A 20,654-nucleotide genomic window follows, 5' to 3' on the forward strand; every position below is an offset into this window, starting at 1 on the left:
AAAAAAAAAACGAAAAGCTGTACAGATTTCTTTCAAGCTCTTTGATGTCAAATTGCGTTGTGTCACTTGATATATGAACATATACTGATTTAAAATAGCTAATATAACTTGATTGTAGAGCAAAGGAATAATATATACATGCCTGGAATTTTTTTTGACAAAAAAAACAAATCAATACAACGAATACGACGCAACGGTGTCGGAGCTGGAACTTCTTTTCTTTCCTATTTTTCTGCTGCTGTTCTCTCGATTTTAGCTGCTGTTTTTCTGATGTTTTTCGAATGTGAGGGTGTAGGTTTGGAAGGCAATGAAGAGGAATGTTATAGGAGGTGTTAAAGGTGCCATAATATACAATAAGATGGGAGTTACAAGTCAAGAAGTTGAAGAATTTTGAAATGATTCTTTCCCAAGCTGGCGTTGGTTTTTTTTTTTTTTTTTGCTTCTCATTCCTACTGCACATTCACGTTACTTTTCTTAGATATTGGTTTGAGGAAAAAAATGATATGGAGTATAGTATTTGAATTTACTACTACTTAGTGAATTAAAAATGGGAAATGAATACACCATGAATTGTAATTAGGAATGGTTTGAATGGAGAGTTATTAACTTTTAAATTATTTTAAATGTTGGACCCAAAATTATGATTACTAATTTGCATGGTATTTTATTGTTTAAATCTTGTATTTTAATTGCTTAAATTTTAGCACCCTCATTATATATTTTAGAGAATTTACACATTAAATTTAGGATAGATTATTGCATGGCATTCATGATCTCAAACTTAAATATTCAAATGCTATGATTAATTTCTTGAATATATTATACTAATTCATCACCATAAGTTTACATATTTTAATTTAAGCTTTAATTAAATATTAACCTAAAGAACTTATTTACCAATTTAGCTCTAATTAATTTATTAAATCCCAAAGACATTCTTTTTCTTTAAATTAAATCATTCATTGACTTAATTAAATTTAGGAATATCTTTCCTATTATTAATTTTATCTTAAATCTCCAAACTCCGGTCCGACCTCGCGTATTTACCCTGTAAAGATAAAACTAAACATCTTCTTTTAAAATAAATAAAACACTTCATATTTTCTTAAAATTCATTTTAATTAAATAATAAAAATTATGCATGGCTTATACGTAATCTGATTTTTCGGGTACTACAGGTAGAGGCTGTACATTGTGGTTAAGGGCTGGAGGTGAAGCTATCCTAGGTTCGAATCATATTAGAACTAGGACTCTTGTGCAGAAAAATTCAGTAGCTTCCTAGGCATGTTGAAAGGACTTAATGGGCTGGAATAAGGTTGTATATGGGGTAGTTAGGTGTTATTAAGCTTTGGTCCAAGTTTGGTAAGTTTTGGTTAAGTTTTAAGTCCATGCGAGTCAAAACCGGGGTGTACGTCTAAGTTTAAAAAACGAATTAATTGAAACGCCTAGATTTAAGCTTAATAAAATTATGAAAAATTATATTTAAGCTCAAATGATTATTAAAAATCTAAGTTTTTAATTTAGAAATTTTATATTAAGGTTTGGTTTTATTCGGGATTAAAACGCATTAATATGTTATAGTTAAAGAATAATTTAAAAGTCTTCGATTTAAGCTAAATAAAAATACGAGAAAATTCATGTAAGCTTAAATAATTATTTGATCATGTTAGAGTCAATGAAATTAAGAAAATGTCAAAAACGGGAAATTTTACGTCCAGGGGTAAAACGGTCATTTTACACCTAGAAATTAGTAAACGTCGTGGCAGTGTCCTAAATGCTGTTATATATGCTAATATGATTATTTGGAATGTTTATGAATTTTTATATTTTAAAACGTTATTTTAAATGTTCATGGATATGAAAATGTTAAAATGTTATTTTTAAAGCGTTTATGGATTTTATGGTTTAATTATGGATATTTAAAGGACATGTTGCATGCTTGGATTAAAAGAAAAACGTTACATGCATGTTTAAATTTTATCAAGTGATGATAATATGAAACGTTGAAGAAAGTGAGATAATTGTGACTAATACGATGATATGTTAGAAATTTCGTGAACGTTATGGTCCCAGTGGGAGCCCGACGATCGTGTTTCCTTGGATATGGATATGAATATTTATATGTAGCGCCCTTACCCGAACCACAACTAAACAGACTAATAAACATGCCACATTAAGACTTAATAAAAACAATTAAATATCGGAAACCAAATAACTTAATCATCTTACAACCCAAACGAAACAGAACAACAACAGCAATCTTAAACATTAATACAACCATATCGAAAATATAGTTCTAAATGATAAAACGATGAACCACATAAAACCTCCACTGAATCACCACCGAAAACCCAACTGCTCTAGCCACTGCACTGATCGTCCGAACCGTCTAACCTAAGACCTGCCCCGTGGAATGGGGTGCCCAAGATGAAAACAAAGACGTGAGCGACAATCGCTCAATACGAGAATGTACGAGTATACAAACTGATATGATACATGCGAAAATGTAATATGCTCGGATATCAAGGATCAAGTCAAGAATCTCATGCTCATTCTAGAGGCATATGAGTGTGTAGTCTCTGATCTGCCCTAGGCATGTTTTGGCTCCCACACTCATCATCAGGACGTGGACCTATAATGTCCAGGTCATCAGAGCCCGCGGGTCTCGTTGGACATTGTAGCTTTCGATGCCCCATCATCCACAATACAGAATAGGGCTGAGAGGCCCCAACAAACGAGGTATATCTCAAAAGATATCTGGCTCAACATGATATGTCATGCATAATATGCCAAAGCAGTAAAACATGTATCATGAAACAGATAAATATGCAGCATATAAGTGTGTATACTACGCTTGGATATCTCAATTAGTACATCACGTACCTCACTAAAACAATCTGACAGAAAGCCCTTAACCTAGACAATACCAACAATATGAAATCACTATCAAACCAGATTCTGAATTACCAAACATGCTATAAAGTTCTTCCTAAAGGCTTTAGGATTATACCTGTGTCCGTCGTCAGCCCGCTGATGATGTCTCGATCTCAGTTCACCGACCCCCCTCGAGTCGGCACTAGCCCCGAAACTTCCCGACACCAAAGTGCCCTAGAAACTGGCTAGAAAACTTAAGGTATAAGGCTAGAACTCTCTCTGAAGGAAACGGTGTAGGAAACAAAAGAATTCAGCTTCCATTTATAGGCTGCATCCTGGCTATTTCAGAAATCCGAATCAATCTTATCTACCACGTGTCAGAATCTTATTCGTCTGGTTGGATTTCTCGAGATAACGTAATCGGAAGTAGATCGGGTTATCCATTTAAAATTCGATGGATCCAACAGATTAATCTTAGATTATCAATTCGTTAATAATACTTAATTAACAACTCTTTAATTATCTCTTAATTAATACTTCATTCAAAATAAGAATTCGGGTCATTACATCCTCCCCTCCTTAAAAAGATTTCGTCCTCGAAATCAGAACTGAAGTACAAAACAACTGAATAAAATACAACTCATGATTACAAAGATACAACTCAAAACAAATGCGGATACTCTGAGCGCATACGACTCTCTAAATCCCAAGTTGCCTCTGCAGTACCTCGGCGTTGCCATTACACTAGAACAAGTGGAATGGTCTTGTTTCTGAGTTTTTTCTCTTTCCTACCCAGGATTAAAAGTGGCTGCTCGACATAAGTCAAGTCTTCTTCAAGTTGAACATCTGTCGGACCAAGAACGTGCGATTCATCTGCTACATACCGTCGTAGCAAAGATACATGAAAGACATTATGAATGCTGGACAGATACGGCGGCAAAACCAATCGATATGCCAAATTACCAACACATTCCAAGATCTCAAAAGGTTTGATGAATCTTGGGGCTAATTTTCCCTTGAGTCCAAATATCATCACCCTGCAACATGGTGAAACTTTAAGGAAAACTTTTTCCCCTGACTGAAACTGTAGAGGTCTACGCTTGGTATTCGCGTAACTCGATTGACGATCTTGTGCAGCTTTAATTCTCTTCTTAATCAATTCCACTACGTCAATTGCTTGTTGCACTAATTCAGGTATTTTCACTTGTCGTTCTCCTACTTCGTCCCAAAACAATGGAGTACGGCAACGTCTACCACATAATGCTTCGAATGGAGCCATACCAATGCTGCTATGGTAGCTATTGTTATATACAAACTCCACAAGCGGAAGATGATCATGCCATGCTGGTCCAAAATCCAAAGCACAGAACACAACATGTCCTCGAGTGTCTGAATAGTCCTCTCAGACTGACCCTCGGTCTCTGGATGATAGGCAGTACTCAGACTCAATGTCGTTCCCAACGATTTTTGAAAACTTCCCCAGAACCTTGAGGTAAAGCGTGGATCTCTGTCACTGACTATACTTGTTGGCACACCATGATATTTAAGAATCTCTTGGATGTATAGTCTTACCATGCGATCGAAACTATATTCTCGACTATACGGAATGAAATGTGCTGACTTAGTCAGTCGGTCCACAACAACCCAAATGGCATCACAATTCTTAGAAGACAACGGCAAGTGGGTAAAAAAATCCATTGTTACATGCTCCCACTTCCACTCAGGGATATAAAGATTCTGAAGTAATGCTCTTGGTCGTCGATGTTCAGCTTTCACTTGCTAACAAACCAAACACTTGGCTAAAAACTAGTAAACACTTTTCTTCATACCTTTCCACCAAAATTTGGTCTTCAAATCCTTATACATTTTCATGCTTCCAGGGTGGATACTCAACTTACTCCTATGGGCTTGAGATAAAATCTCGTCTCTTAATTCCAGAATCCCAGAGATCAACAATCTTGTATTACACTTGTTATGAAACTTGTCTGAAGTGCAGATAATCTCACCTTGCGACTAAGAGCATCAGCGGTAAGATTCACTGATCCTGGATGATACTTGATTTCGCAATCATAATCCGTTAACAAATCCATCTATCTTCTTTGGCGCATATTCAACTCTGCTTGAGTGAAGATATATTTCAATCTCTTGTGATCTGTAAAAATCTCAAATCTCTCTCCATAGAGATAATGTCGCCAGATCTTCAAAGCAAACACAATCGCTGCTAATTCCAGATCATGAACTGGATAATTCTCTTCATGCTTCTTCAACTGTCTGGATGCATATGCAATCACATGACCATTCATAGTTAAAAAACACCCAAGTCCTTGAAGTGATGCATCAGTGTACACAATGTACCCTCCTGATCCAGATGGAAGAGCTAAAACTTGTGCAATAGTCAAACGTTGACGCAATTCATTGAAACTATTTTCGTAATCGTGTGTCCCTTCGAACTGCACATTCTTATACGTCAGCTGTGTCAATGGTTTGGAAATATGAGAAAATCTTGAGATGAATCTCCGGTAATATCCTACCAAACCTAGAAAACTTCTTATCTCTTGAGCTGATTCCGGTCGTGCCCAACGCAACACTGCTTCGATCTTGCTAGGATCCACTGATATCCCATCTTTGGATATAACATGTCCCAAGAAGACAACTCTGTCGAGCCAAAACTCACACTTGTTCAACTAAGCATACAATTGGTGATTCCTTAAGGTTAGTAACACAATCCTTAAATGTTATGCATGCTCTTCAAGACTACGAGAGTATACCAGTATGTCATCAATGAAGACAATGACAAACTTGTCAAGATACTCCTGGAATACTTTATTCATCAAATCCATAAATACTGCTGGAGCATTTGTCAAACCAAACGGCATCACTAGAAACTCTTAATGCCCATACCTTGTTCGAAATGAAGTCTTAGGGATATCACGTTAATGAACTCGATGTTGATGATACCCTGACCGTAAATCGATCTTCGAGTACACTGAAGTTCCTTGCAGTTGATCAAACAAGTCATCAATCCGTGGTAACAGATATTTATTCTTGACTGTTACTCGGTTCAACTGTCGATAATCTATGCAAAGCCGCATAGACCCATCCTTATTTTTAACGAACAACAATGGTGCTCCCCAAGGAGACACACTGGGTCTAATGTACCCCTTGTCAAAAAGATCTTGTAACTGTTGCTTCTACTCTTTCATATCCGTTGGTGCCAATCTATAAGGCGCTCTGGAGATACGTGCGGTTCCTGGTATCAACTCTATCTCCGCTTCCACTTCTTTTTCCAGAGGAAATCCAGGAATTTCATCGAGGAAAACATCAGGAAATTCGTCAACAACTGGAATGTTCTGGAAACGTCTACTCGTTTTAAAATGCGAAAATATATATATTTTTTTATAAAGCTCACAGTTTCGAAATAACATTTTTGGAAATTACACTTAAAAAAGCTTTAAATTAATTTATAAAAATAAATCGTGTAATTAAAATAATTTCCTTGAAAATTCTCCCGTCTTCGTTCCTCGATCGAACGTCAAATGCATCTAGAAACCCTAATACATGAACTTTTAAAATTTCATGAAATAATTACTACCATGGATGAATTATGCATAAAATGCATAAAAATAATTAAACATAAATTATTGAAAGAAACATGCATTTAATGCTTTAACACAATCTATTAAAATACAAAAGAAATTTAATAACTTGCATGCACGTGGTTCGCGTGGACCTTCAAATTTTTGGGACGTTACAATCTTCCCCCCTTAAATGAAATTTTCGTCCCCGAAATTCGCTTATCCTCGATAACAAAAAGTTAGACTCTTAATTCTGGTATCCCAATAATCCACGCTTCCGCCGCGCTACTCTGGTAAAATATGTGTTAAGTTGTCTTTATGTCTCATCAATCCTAATAAAATATGCCTACAAAAATTCTCGTTTACGAATCGCAACTTAAAACAATTTATGGTGACTTAGTTCTATTCTACTAAGACCTCGAATTTGACCTTTCTCGCAATTCCTCGTACTAGCAAGGGATTTCCCGACTTAGCGCACTTTATTTTTCTTATGCAATACTCATATTGTTCATTAACCTATTACATTGTCCTTCATGCTGTTCAACTTAAGAAATCTTAGTACTAAAAGTTACTAATCGACTTCTATCCTTGGTAGTGCACTTAAAAGTTAAACTTTATCTCAACCCCATACTAATATTAGCCTAAGTCCCTTGAATTTAATCTTTATCTCATGGCACCAAACTTACGTAACTTACTATTTACAAGTACATTCCGGATGTAAAATTGTTGCAAATCTTATAATTCGAGTAACTTTAATCCATAAAACCCAATTATACAATATCGATCTTCTACCTATATATTAAAGCCTTTCAAGTCCCAATTATATGCTTAAACTATTTCTTTTCCAATTACAATATAGTTGAGGCCTAAGATCCTTGAACTTTCCTCCTTGAAACAAATATCGCATTCTTACGTATCCTTAATGCTTAACTAATTCTAGCATATAAACTTAATAAGTTATCCTATGGTAGTCTTAGACTAACTCTAATAAATCAACTACGCTTATAACTCATAGAATTCTAGAATTCCCATTTCAAGATTTTAGATTTCTTACTCGATAAAAATCTTAACATTCTTCCATTAATAACCTATGTAGAACACAACTGATTCCCTTTTTGTTTTTATTTCACCCAAAATTTCCATATTAACATGTATCCTATAAATTTGAAATTCAAGCTTACGCAACCCAAATAATTTAGGATAACATGATTCCAACACACATATTCACTTATTCCCAAGTTGCTTAATGACTTACAAAAATTCTTTAAGACAAGGTGTCTATCTCAATTCTTACATTCGTCTAACAAGTACCATAGCCATCAGTCATACCCAAAAATAATTTTAACTCTGACACCGGTATAATTTTTAACTCTTAAGGTCATGATTAAAACTTATGCTACATCAAACTTAAATTCTAAAAAATTTGCTAACTCCATGTCTACACTTATAACTTAAATAACTGATCAACTTCACCTTGAATTGTCATCACTTTAAATTCAATTTGCCACAACATTATTTCACTAACACTTAAATTTTTAAGCCCAAGATTGATTTATCCTACAATGTCCTTGATTACCGTTTCTTATAACATTATAATCCAGATATCACAAGGTTCCAAATATCTCTTCAAATCTAAATCATCAAAATTCCGGTTATTTAGACCATTCGCTTCTCACTTACTGCTAAACAAATCCCCCAAATTTCTTAAAAATTGCAAAATTAGTTCTTACTTTTCTCGAATATTATTCGATTTGTCCTTATTCTCAAAAATCCAACAATTACCCATAAGTTCTTGGCGTTCTTAATCCCACTTTATAGGTTTCTCGTAAATAAATTTCAGAAAATTTAAGTTTATTAAACCCAAAATCAATTCCCATAGCCTCGAAAAATTACTTATTTAACCCAAGTGTTCTTCAAAGGTTCGAACTTAATCCTCAAAAATTTTTGGAATTTGCAATTTGGCACTTAAAGTTCTCAAAAATTACATTTTTGGCCCTACACTCTTCGAAATTTGCATTTTTGTCCCCATAAAATTTTAGATTTTAGCCTCATTAAACCTTAAAATTCTCAAAACTCATAATTTAATCCCAAAATTCAGTAAATTCGAAAATAGTCTCTCAGAATTTTATTTTTGCACTTAGGTCCTCAAATAATTGGTTATTACAATTAGGTCCTTAAAATTCTCAATTCATGCAATTCAATCCTTAAATCTAACTAGGTAGAGCATGCATCTGAAATAAATTCTATGTTTTTATACTTCCAAAGATCGTCATAGTCTTCGAATCATTATTCCCTACATGAAATCCAAAAAATTTAACTCAACTAGCAACCACGAACCATCAGTAATTTCTTATAAATTCTACAAGTCCCAAAAACATTCATAATTTTCAAGATTAACTTATTACCCCAAAGAGTAGAACATCAGTACTACTAAATTAAAAATCAATATAATCAAATCATTATCAACCTCTCCTAAAGCCCAATATTCGAATTATTAGACACGTCTAATTCCAAACGTAACCAATATGCAATTTAATCTAGTTTTTAAAACAATAAATCCTTAAATCATAAAAGCATTTAAACATATACCGTAGATCATCATAAAGCGTAAATCATGTTAACATGCAGGTGATAAGAGTAAATCATTTAAAACATTTAAATCATAAAAGCTTACGGATTGAGGCTTGAAGACTGAGCGGTAGAATCTGGCGGTGGCACAACCCTATACAGGAACCTTGCTCTGATACCAACTGAAACGTCTACTCGTTTTAAAATTCGAAAATATATATATATATATATATATATTTTTATAAAGCTCACAGTTTCGAAATAACAATTTTGAAAATTACACTTAAAAATGCTTTAAATTAATTTATAAAAATAAATCGTGTAATTAAAATAATTTCCTTGAAAATTCTCTGGTCTTCGTTCCTCGATCGAACGTGAAATGCATCAAGAAACCCTAATGCATGAACTTTTAAAATTTCATGAAATAATTACTACCATGCATGAATTATGCATAAAAATAATTAAACATAAATTAATGAAAGAAACATGCATTTAATGCTTTAACACAATTTAGTAAAATACCAAAGAAATTTAATAACTTGCATGCACGTGGTTCGCGTGGACCTTCAAATTTTTGGGACGTTACAGTTCTTCACGTCTATTACATCCTTTGATACGTCAACAGCATAAATGAGGTATCCTTCTCCTCGTTTCGCTAAAGCCCGTTGTGCCTTTACAGCAGACACTACTTGCATTGGAGGTCGAGCTCCCTCACCGAAGAAAAACCAATTCTCGTCTCCTTCGGGATGAAACTGAACGAGACGTTGATAATAATCTATCGTCGCTCTATACTTAGTCAATAGGTCGATTCCCATAATACAATCGAAATCTTCCATGGTCAATATCATCAAATTGGCAGACAAGTATTTTCCCTCAAACTCTAACAAACAATCTACTACAAGTCGCTTAGCTAAAACCTCTTGTCCCATCGGTGTAGACACCGACATCAAAACATCTAATGACACGTAGGGTAGTTTATGCTTCTTGACAAACATTGATGCTATGAATGAATGCGATGCCCCGGTGTCAATTAATACAAATGCAAGAATACCACGTAAGATAAAATTACCTGCAATGACTCTCTCGTTTTGCTCCTCATCTTGTTCTTGGTTTAGGGCAAACACTTGCCCTTGAACTCGTGAATGTTGCTGAGATCCTTGTGATATTCCACCACGAAGAGAACCTTGAGCAGGAAAACCTTTCTGTTGCATAGTGGCCTCAGACTGTTTTCAACTGTAAGACCCTGCCATAGAACCTCTGTCTACGCTCTGATTCTCCAAATTAGGGCAATCCCGCTTCATGTGAACAAAACCACCAAAGTTGAACAAGCACCTGTTAATTTTCGACAATTTTCCATCTGGTGGTTTCCTCCGCAGTGGCCACATTGCATCTTTTTCCTACCAAAGCTGTACACCCCTCCAAAACCGGAAGAAGAAGAAGATGCAGACTTTTTGAAAGACTGACCCCTCGGTCCCAACGAACTAGAACTTTTGCTAGCTTGCATAGCCTTCCTCCTAGCAATACTGAACTCTACTTGACGACAACGATTCACTAATCCTTCGTACGAAGTAGGATCGTCACAGACTGAAACCCGATCAAAAATCTCTTGGTTCAAACCATTCAAAAAGTGAGAATATTTTGCTGCAGAATTCTCACTGATGTGAGGAGCATACGGCAACAGATCCCTAAAACGCTTTTGGTAATCCTCAATGCTCGAATAACCTTGCTTAATGGTCAACAGTTCCATCTCCTTCTCCTGACGAAGAGCTGGCGGAAAGCGATGATTAATGAAGGCCTGGCGAAAATGTTCCCAACGAATCCGCCCATGCTACTAAACAAGAATGGCAGAAACAGGTTTCCACCATTTCCGAGCTTTTCCTTGGATCATGAAATCAGCTACCTCCATCTTCTCGTCCTCGTCATAGTGCAGCACTCGAAAACACTGCTCCATGATATCGACCCAAGCTTCAGCAACATCAGCATTCTCATCTCCGGTCAAAGGTTGAGGTCCAATCTTCATGAAATCCATATTGTTGACACGCTTCCTACGTCTCCTTTCATCATGATCTCGGTGACGCCTTCCGTCACGATCTCTACGACGATGTTCTCGGCCAGCCTCATCATCGCCATAATGACCATGTCCCACACTTCCGTGACTGCTTCCATTTCCTGAGGAAACCAAAATCATCCTCTAAATCCTCAAATCAGAATTACTAATGTCCCAAAAATCTTTGCATGCTCTGATACCACCAATTGTAGCGCCCTTACCCGAGCCACTACTAAACAGATTAATAAACAGGCAACATTAAAACTTAATAACAACAATTAAACAGTGGAAACCAAATAACTTAATCATCTTACAACCCAAACGAAACAGAACAACAACAGCAATCTTAAACATTAATACAACCATATCGAAAACATAATTCTAAACGATAAAACAATGAACCACATAAAACCTCCACTGGATCACCACCGAAAATCCAACTGTTCTAGCCACTGCCCTGGTCGTCCTAACCGTCCAACCTAAGACCTGCCCCCATTGGAATGGGGTGCCCAAGATGAAAACAAGGACGTGAGCGACAATCGCCCAATACGAGAATGTACGAGTATACAAACTGATATGCTGCATGCAAAAATGCAATATGCTCGGATATCAAGGATCAATTCAAGGATCTCATGCTTAGTCTAGAGGCGCCTGAGTGTGTAGACTCTGATCTGCCCTAGGCATGTTTTGGCTCCCACACTCATCATCAAGACGTGGACCTACAATGTCCAGGTCATCAGAGCCCGCGGGTCCAGTCAGACACTGTAGCTCTCGATGCCCCATCGTCCACAATACAGAATAGGGCTGAGCGGCCCCAACAAACGAGGTATATCTCAAAAGATATCAGGCTCAACATGATATGTCATGCATAATATGCCAAAGCAGTAAAACATCTATCATGCAACAGATAAATATGCAGCATATAAGTGTGTATACTACGCTTGTATATCTCTGTTAGTACATCACGTACCTCACTAAAACAATCTGACAGAAAGCACTTAACCTAGACAATACCAACAATATGAAATCACTATCAAACCAGATTCTGAATTACCAAACATGCTATAAAGTTCTTCCTAAAGGCTTTAGGATTATACCTGCGTCCGTCTTCAGCCTGCTGATGATGTCTCGATCTTAGTTCACCGACCCCCCTCGAGTTGACACTAGCTCCGAAACTTCCCGACACCAAAGTGCCTTAGAAACTGGCTAGAAAACCTAAGGTATAAGGCTAGAACTCTCTCTGAAGGAAGCAGTGTAGGAAACAAAAGAATTCATCTTCCATTTATAGGCGGCATCCTGACTATTTCGGAAATCCGAATCAATCTTATCTGCCACGTGTTAGAATCTCATTCGTCTGGTTGGATTTCTCGAGAAAACGTAATTGGAAGTAGATCGGGTTATCCATTTAAAATTCTGTGGATCCAACAGATTAATCCCAAATTATCAATTTGTTAATAATGCTTAAATAACAACTCTTTAATTATCTCTTAATTAATACTTCATTCAAAATAAGAATTCGGGTCATTACATTATATGTATACGATGATATCTTAATACGTAAGGCCAAGGCCCAGTTGACCGGTGAGAGTGTTGTTGGTGTCCACGCCGCCCGGTACTATGGTTACATTTTGATGGATCCATCGCCCAACACGTAGACGCACACGTAGATAAACACGAAAGTCACAATTAACGATCTGAATTCAACGAAAGGAAAAAAAATACGTATATGTTGATGATAATATGAATACGTATAGGTTGATGATGATATGAATATGAATATGTTTATGATGTTACGAAAAAGTTTATGAAAATGTTTATGTTTAAAGTTGATGCATCATTATGAAATTGTTTTCATTTAAAGTTTATGCATCATGAAAATGTTTACGAAAATGTTCATGTTCAAGTTTATGCATCTTCATGAAAATGATATTTTAAGAACAATTATTTTTCAGTGTTGTATGTGATATGTAAACGAATTACTTGTTATCAACATTATGGTGTGTTGAGTCTTTAAACTCACTAGGTATGATTGATGCAGTTGTTTATGATAATAAAGTTAATGGAGGTCTTGATGGTTGACTTTGCTGGACTGAAGGTGCACATTACCCAAAGACCGACACTAGTTTTTCGCACTAGTTATGATTATGATTTATGTTAAGAATATTTTTACGATGATTTATTTATGAATGGTTTTTTGAGAGGTTATAGTATAGGCTATACTTTTCAAATGTTAATTTTAGGTTTAGTAAAATGTTGGATAATTTTATGCTAAATTATTTCCTTTGCTTTTCAAATTATAGTTGGTTGATTTATTTAAAAATGATGTCAAAAATATTTTATGGTTCGGCCGATGCTATGTGAGGTTTGAAAAAAAAAATTCTAATACTTTTTAAGAAAACGAATAACAGACGTTTCATATATTCTTTCATTTATGCATCGATGTCCTCATAGTATTTGTTTTTATATTTATTATGCGTAAGAATCCATGTATGTTGTAAAAAGTTTGAGCAAATATTTGTTGGATCGGTTTTGAAACGATTTTAGATCTGAAAACTAGAAATTTGCTGTCATTTTAAATACTGCGACTTTTCGGACGATTTTCTGGAAAAACTTTCAACATATAAAACGTAGAACTTTTTGATACCTTTGATTTGACAGTAAATTCAAAATATTTAGATAAGAAAAGAGTGAGTTATGATTATTTTCGTGGGACTGCTCAAACTGCGTTTTCCTGAAAATACGTTCTTGAAGTTTTATTGTTGCAGGCTTCGTTAGGAATCGACGGGTGTTCGCTGCTGCATTTAAGTATAACGAGAATGATGTTGGGATGATTGTTGGTGTTTCGTTTCGTGTCGTTAGGCACTCGGTTGAGTTGGAAGTCGTAGGAACCGATTTTGGTGTTAAACTTCGTGTTCATGAATTATATTGCGTTGAAGGTTGGACGTCATTGTTTTGGGACGTTGTATGGGTTTAGTCAATGCCATAGCACCCTAGGATGGGTCTCGAGGTGTCGGTTCACGGTCGGAATGATTGAGTTAGAGAGCTTAAGCAACAAGTATAGGAATTTCCGTGGGTTTACGTTTACAGTAGGTAGCCGGACCTGACACGGGGTCCGTGCCCTTGTTTCCTTCGAAGTGTCAAAATTCAGAGTTTACACGGACCCATCGCCGGACCTTGACACGGGATCCGTGCCCTTCCTTCTTTTCGGGTATGTCTTTACAGAGCCTACACGGACCTAGAGCCGGACCCGGGCACGGGTTCCGTGTACTTCATTTTGGAGAATAACTTAGACTTCACCTTAAGATTTGATTTGGGGTTCAAGATCATGGTTTAGTATGGTGAACAAAAAACTCGGTCAAGTCCCGAGGGGTCTAGAAAGTCATAAGTTATTTGATTATTTCGGTGTTGGGTACGATGAGCACGTTTAAGATAGGGGTTTGAATTCATGTTAGCCTGTGCAGCAATGGCCCCAAGCGAGATCCAACGGATCCCTCAACTCCAAGTAAGTATGTTCGACGTGCAAAAGAAAATATTTTTAAGTTTTTGAGGTATGCTAAATGTCTTGTGACCAAATTATGAACGGGTTTGGAAGTCGGTGAACGTGGCCGAGGTTCTCTCCACCTCGGTAAAGTATGACCAGGTTTTGACCAGGATTGGAAAGCGGTAAAGTGTTACCAGGGACCAATCCACCCATTAAAGCATGAACGGGGATCTCATGTATGTGGTAGTGGACTTTCCCTGCCAGCCCAGTACTGTGGTTTAGTATGATCAGGCACTTTTCTGTATGGGTCACTTGCTTTGAAACTTATCTCTATGCAAAATGATGTTATGTATGCTCAAGTATGTATGATGCAAGTATGTATGATGCAAGTATGTTTAAGAAAAACTTTATGATGATGGCACGTCTACGTTTATGCTCCTACGTTCAAGTTTCAAGTATGTTTATGCTATTACGTTCAAGTTTCAAGTATGTACGCTCTATTTTAAAGACGCATGTGGTTTTATTACGTATTACTTGTTATTTCCAGTTTGTACATGTTGAGTTTTTAGACTCACTAGATTTGATCGATGCAGGTGATGATGATTATGAGGAGACAAGGGGTGGGGACCAATGAGCCATCTTGGACTGAGCAAGAGGCTAAACCCGAGGACCGCCCATGTTTTTAAGAAATTATGCAATGTTTCAACTACTCTGATTTCACGTTATTGTTTACGTTATTTAAACAAGTGTTTTTAGCAAACTTTATTTATGATATTTTCATTGCAAATATTTTGAATGATCAGTTTATTGTTATCGCAAATTGATGGTTTCTATTTAATTAAGAAATTTTTATTTTTTCGCAAATTTTAAAGTAGTTAAAATTACGGTACGTTACAGAATATCTTGCCCAGAAAGGTTCTTGAAATGGTTTGTTCTACATCAAAGTAAACATTTCAATTAGCTCTACTTCTTGGGTATTAGATACCGGTTGTGGTTCACGTCTCTGTAATGATTTGCAAGTGATGGGAAGAAGTAGGAGACTTAGGAAAGGTGAGACCTTCTTGAGGATGGGCAATGGAGCAAGAGTTGCTGCCAAGGCCGTATGAGATGTTTACTTATTGTTGAGCAATGATTTTAAGTTTATTTTAAGAGATGTTTTGTTTGTACCTGATTTAGTGAAAAACATTGTTTTCATTTCTATGCTTGATAAAGATGGATATTCTGTTTATTTAGCAAAGGTGTTTGCAACATTTACAAGAATAAATATTTAATTGGTACTAGAGAACTTGAAAACGATCTCTATAATTTAAAATTGAAAGATATTCCACTAAACAATGTCTAAGAAATAACAACAAACAAGCGAAAACAAGATACTCTAAATTCGACACAATTATGGCATGCTCGATTAGGACATATTTCTGTACGAAGGATGAACAAGCTAGTGGGAGTAGGCATGTTTTGATATGTCTGATATTAACTCTCTCACGACTTGTGAATCCTGTCTGAAAGGAAAGATGACCAAAATTACCTTTAAGGGCCATGTGGAGCGAGCCAAAGGGCTATTGTATTTGATCTATACCGATGTGTGCGGTCCGCTTAGCATCACCACTAAGCATGGACATGCCTACTTCATCACGTTTAACGATGACTTTTCAAGGTATGAGTATGTGTATTTAATGAAATATAAATCTGAAGCCTTTGAAAGGTTCAAAAAATTCATAAATGAAGTAGGGAAACAGTTGGGACGAAGCATCAAGTAACTTTGATCAGATCGAGCTGGTGAGTACTTGAGTGCCGAGTTGCAAGAGTATCTTAGGGAGAATGAGATTCTCTCGCAGTGTACTCAGCCTGCTACACCGCAGTTGAATGGTGTTTCGGAGCGTCGTAACCGGACTTTGATGGACATTGTTCGGTCTATGATGGAGTTCACATAGTTGCCGCCATCTTTTTAGGGATATGCGCTTGAGACAGCGTCACTGTTGTTGAACAATGTCCATTCAAAGGCAGATGATAAGACGCCATATTAGATATGGATGGGTAAGCCTCCCAAATATTATTATCTTAGAATATGGGGATGCCCTGCTTATGTGAAGCAGGTAGTGGGAGATAAATTGGATAGTTGATCCATTTTATGTTACTTTGTGGGATACCCAAGGAATTCAGTTGGATATTATTTCTATCATTCCCAAGAAACAAAGGTGTTTGTTTCGAGGAATGCAACCTTTTTGGAAAAGAAATTTCTATTGGATAGAAAAGGAGAGATGATAGAACTCGAAGAGGTTTGAGAGACACCCACAATTATAGAACCCACACCCGAAGAGACAAGAGAGGAGATACAAGCTCCTAGAAGATCCAAGAAAGTCTCGAGACCACCTATGAGGTATGGTCGGCTTCTTGAAGAGGGTCATGATGAGCCTAACGATGGATGTGATCCAAGAACCTTCAAGGAAGCGTTATCTGATGCCGATTCATCCAAGTGTCTTGAAGATATGGAATCTGAGATGAATTCCATGCATTCGAACCAAGTGTGGAATCTTGTGGATCCACATGAGGGAACTGTTCTCATAGGGTTTAAATGGATTTACAAGAGGAAACTTGGGGCGGATGGGAAGGTATTGACCTTCAAAGCGCGATTGGTAGCAAAATGATATACTCAAAGGCAAGTAGTAGACTTTGAAGAAATCTATTCTCCAGTTGCAATGTTCAAGTCAATAAGAATATTGCTAACCATATCTGCATGGTATGACTATGAGATATGGCAGATGGATGTCAAGACAGTCTTTCTTAATGGGGATATTAAGGAAGAAATTTACATGTATCAACTTGAAGGGTTTACATCTATCGGAAGTGAGCATATGGTATGCAAACTTCAGAGATCTATTTATGGTCTAAAACAGGAATCTAGGAGTTGAAACCTCAGATTCGATAGTACAATCAAAGAGTTTGGTTTTACTAAGAATCCTGAGGAACACTGTGTGTATAAGAGGGTCAGTGGGAGTGCTGTGACATTCATGGTGCTTTATGTTATTGACATTCAACTCATTGGGAATGATGTAGGGATGTTGCAATCAACTAAAATATGATTAGCGAGTAAGTTCTCGATGCAGGACTTGGGTGAAGCATCTTTTGTATTGGGAATACAGATCTATAGAGATAGATCAAGAAGATTGCTTGGTCTCACCGAGTCCACATACATTGATACCATCGTGAAGCGGTTCTCGATGGATGAGACCAAAAGAGGACATCTACCAATGTGTCATGGCGTGTCCTTATCCAAGTTTATGTCTCCCAAGACTGATGCAGAGATAGCGGCGATGACAAGAATTCCTTGTGCATCTGCAATTGGTAGCATCACGAATGGGATGATATCTACACGTCCTGACGTGACTTTTGCACTAAGTGTAGTGAGTAGATGTCAATCGAACACTGATCTTCCACATTGGAAAGCTGTGAAAGATATCCTCAAGTATTTGAGAAGGACCAAGACGTTGTTCTTGGTATATGGAGGTGGAGAACTGAAATTGGAAGGCTATACCGACTCCAGCTTCCAAAGCGATATCGATGACTCAAAGTCAACCTCTGGGTTCATATTCATGTTCAATGGTGCTGCTGTCTCTTGGAAGAGTTCCAATCAAGATAGTACTACGGATTCCACCACTGAGGCAGAATACATTGCTGCATCAGCTGCAACAAAGGAGGCTGTTTGGATAAAGAATTTCGTCCAAGAGTTGGGCATCATTCCTAATGGAGTTGCTCCTGTCCCGGTGTTTTGTGACAACACGGGAGCCATTGCTCAGGCGAAGGAGCTAAGGTCTCATCAGAAATCCAAACATGTATGAGAAAGTACCACATCCTCCGAGAGATTGTGGAAAGAGGAGAAGTGTCGATTGACAAAGTCGGCTACGCAGATAATGTTGCTGATCTACTGACTAAGCCTTTACCTGGACCATTATTCGAGAAGCATCGTGAATCGATGGGTTTGAAGCATATGGGTAGTTGGCTCTAGTGCAAGTGAGAGATTGTTAGAGTAAGTGCCCGTCGAGGCAAGTGTTGGCCGAGGTTCATGTTTAAAATCTATGTATAAACAATCTTTATTTTAATAATATTTGAATTTATTGTTTTGGCACATCTTTATCTGTATACCCATGCTAGTTGCATAGATAAAGTCCTTGAATATACAAGTAGTAGAAAGAATATGAGATGCTCATATGATGAGTATCATGAAACTCATATTTGGAATACTGTATATTCTTAACAGTTTCTGGTCGATTCAGCCGCCGCTAAGAAGGATATAAGCCGCTCGAGTTTGAGACTGGTATCTACTATATGAGTACCATGTTTCATTGGTAGGGGACATTGTGATGTCCGAACATGCATATAGGTGCTCCATGTTGAGTGCACTGAACAACCCTCCATAAAGGACTTTGCAATTGGTTCTCACTTATCCAGTGGAAACGTCCTAGTTTATGGTTGTAAACCATTATTCCTTATGACCCGGGACAATATTGAGACTCTATCTGCTAGCATTGCACTTTGACTTGTTTACCGACTCTTCTGGGGTCATCAGGTGGCAAGGTTGGGTGTTCTGTCGAAACATATAGGACTCAATGCATTGTAGTCGGGGATTCACCGCTTACCTTCGGGTATGGATATCATATGTGTATGTAGTATGAAATCTCTAATCAGAGTGTTGGTGGTAATTATGAAATGAGTTTCATAGATTACACCTTCGATGCAACTACAACATGACACATAATATCGATTCTTTCACAACTCTCGATATACCAATAGTTGTTGAATCGGTCGGGATATATGAGAGGAAGGGAACGTACTGTACGCTAACCATAATAGATTGGTTCTTGCAGGCACTATCATTTGATACCTAGGGAATCATGTAAGTGATGCTGCTAGGCATTTAACATGATTGGTTGGGTACTATCAGACTTGAGTTCTAACGTTCTTATTATCAAGGAGTTGATAAATAAGAATAGATCAAATGGGGTATGCTCATATAAGGACATGTGTAGTCTCGAATCACATTGAGATGTGAACCCACGGCTAGTTGTATCATTGAACCATTGAGGGCCACAAAAGTGCTAACTTTCTAGATCCCGTTGAGAAGTAAAATAGTTCAATGTGTTGAACGGCTTTTAAAGGAGTTTATAAGCGAAAAGAAAAATAGAAGTTTGACTTCTATACAATGATTGTGGGAAATGTGACTTTTAATTTGAGTAAGTGTTCCTAAATTAAAAGTTGGTCAAATAAATAATGTATTTGAAAATTGTGATTTTCATAAACATTATTATGGACTAAATTAAATTAATTCAGAGTCCAAATAATAAATTAATTCAAGTGTTGAATTAATTAAATAATATTGGGTCTTGTAGAGCCCAATATGAAATAATTATTCAACTAGTGGGCTTGCATAAAATCAAGTAAAGTTTAAATTGTATCAAATATGTTTGAGACATTTAAATAAAAGTCCATGGGCTTTGTAATTGTTACATGCCCAAATAAAATTGCATGCTTGGAAGGTGAAGGGTTGGAGACAACTTTTTGAGTTAAAGGCATGCATGCCTTTGTAATTAACTACAACTTTTTACACAACCAAGAAAATGCTTTCTCCTCCCTTTTCTACATGCAAGGGCCAAAATTTCCATCTCCTATTCTCCTTCTTTTTTTGCTTCTTCAATTGTTGAACATTGCATACTCTTCTCAAAGAAATATCCTCTAATTTTTCTAGCGCAAAATTAGAAGGGATCTTCCTTGTTTGTGGTGGGCTTGATTTTTGAGCAAGGAGGGCTCAAAAGAAGCTTGTAGATTGTCTAGCCATTGAAGAGCTAAGTTGTTTAACAGTTTAGTTGGAGCCATCATCAATCCTTTGTGATTGATAGGTAAAATCTTAAAACACTCTATGTGTGACATGTTTGTTTGGTTATTTGCTACCCATATTGTGAGGTGCTCGTTTTGTTGTGCTTGTTGAAATTTTTTTTTCAAAACTTCCGTTGCGTAACCGGGCACCATAATCGATCCGCTTTAAAGACATATATTGGACACCCTCGCACAATCTGATCTGTCTGTAATTCTTGCCCAGAATGTAAAGCTATGG

The sequence above is a fragment of the Primulina huaijiensis genome, chromosome 9 (genome assembly GCF_012295235.1).
Source record: "Primulina huaijiensis isolate GDHJ02 chromosome 9, ASM1229523v2, whole genome shotgun sequence".
NCBI lineage: Eukaryota > Viridiplantae > Streptophyta > Magnoliopsida > Lamiales > Gesneriaceae > Primulina > Primulina huaijiensis.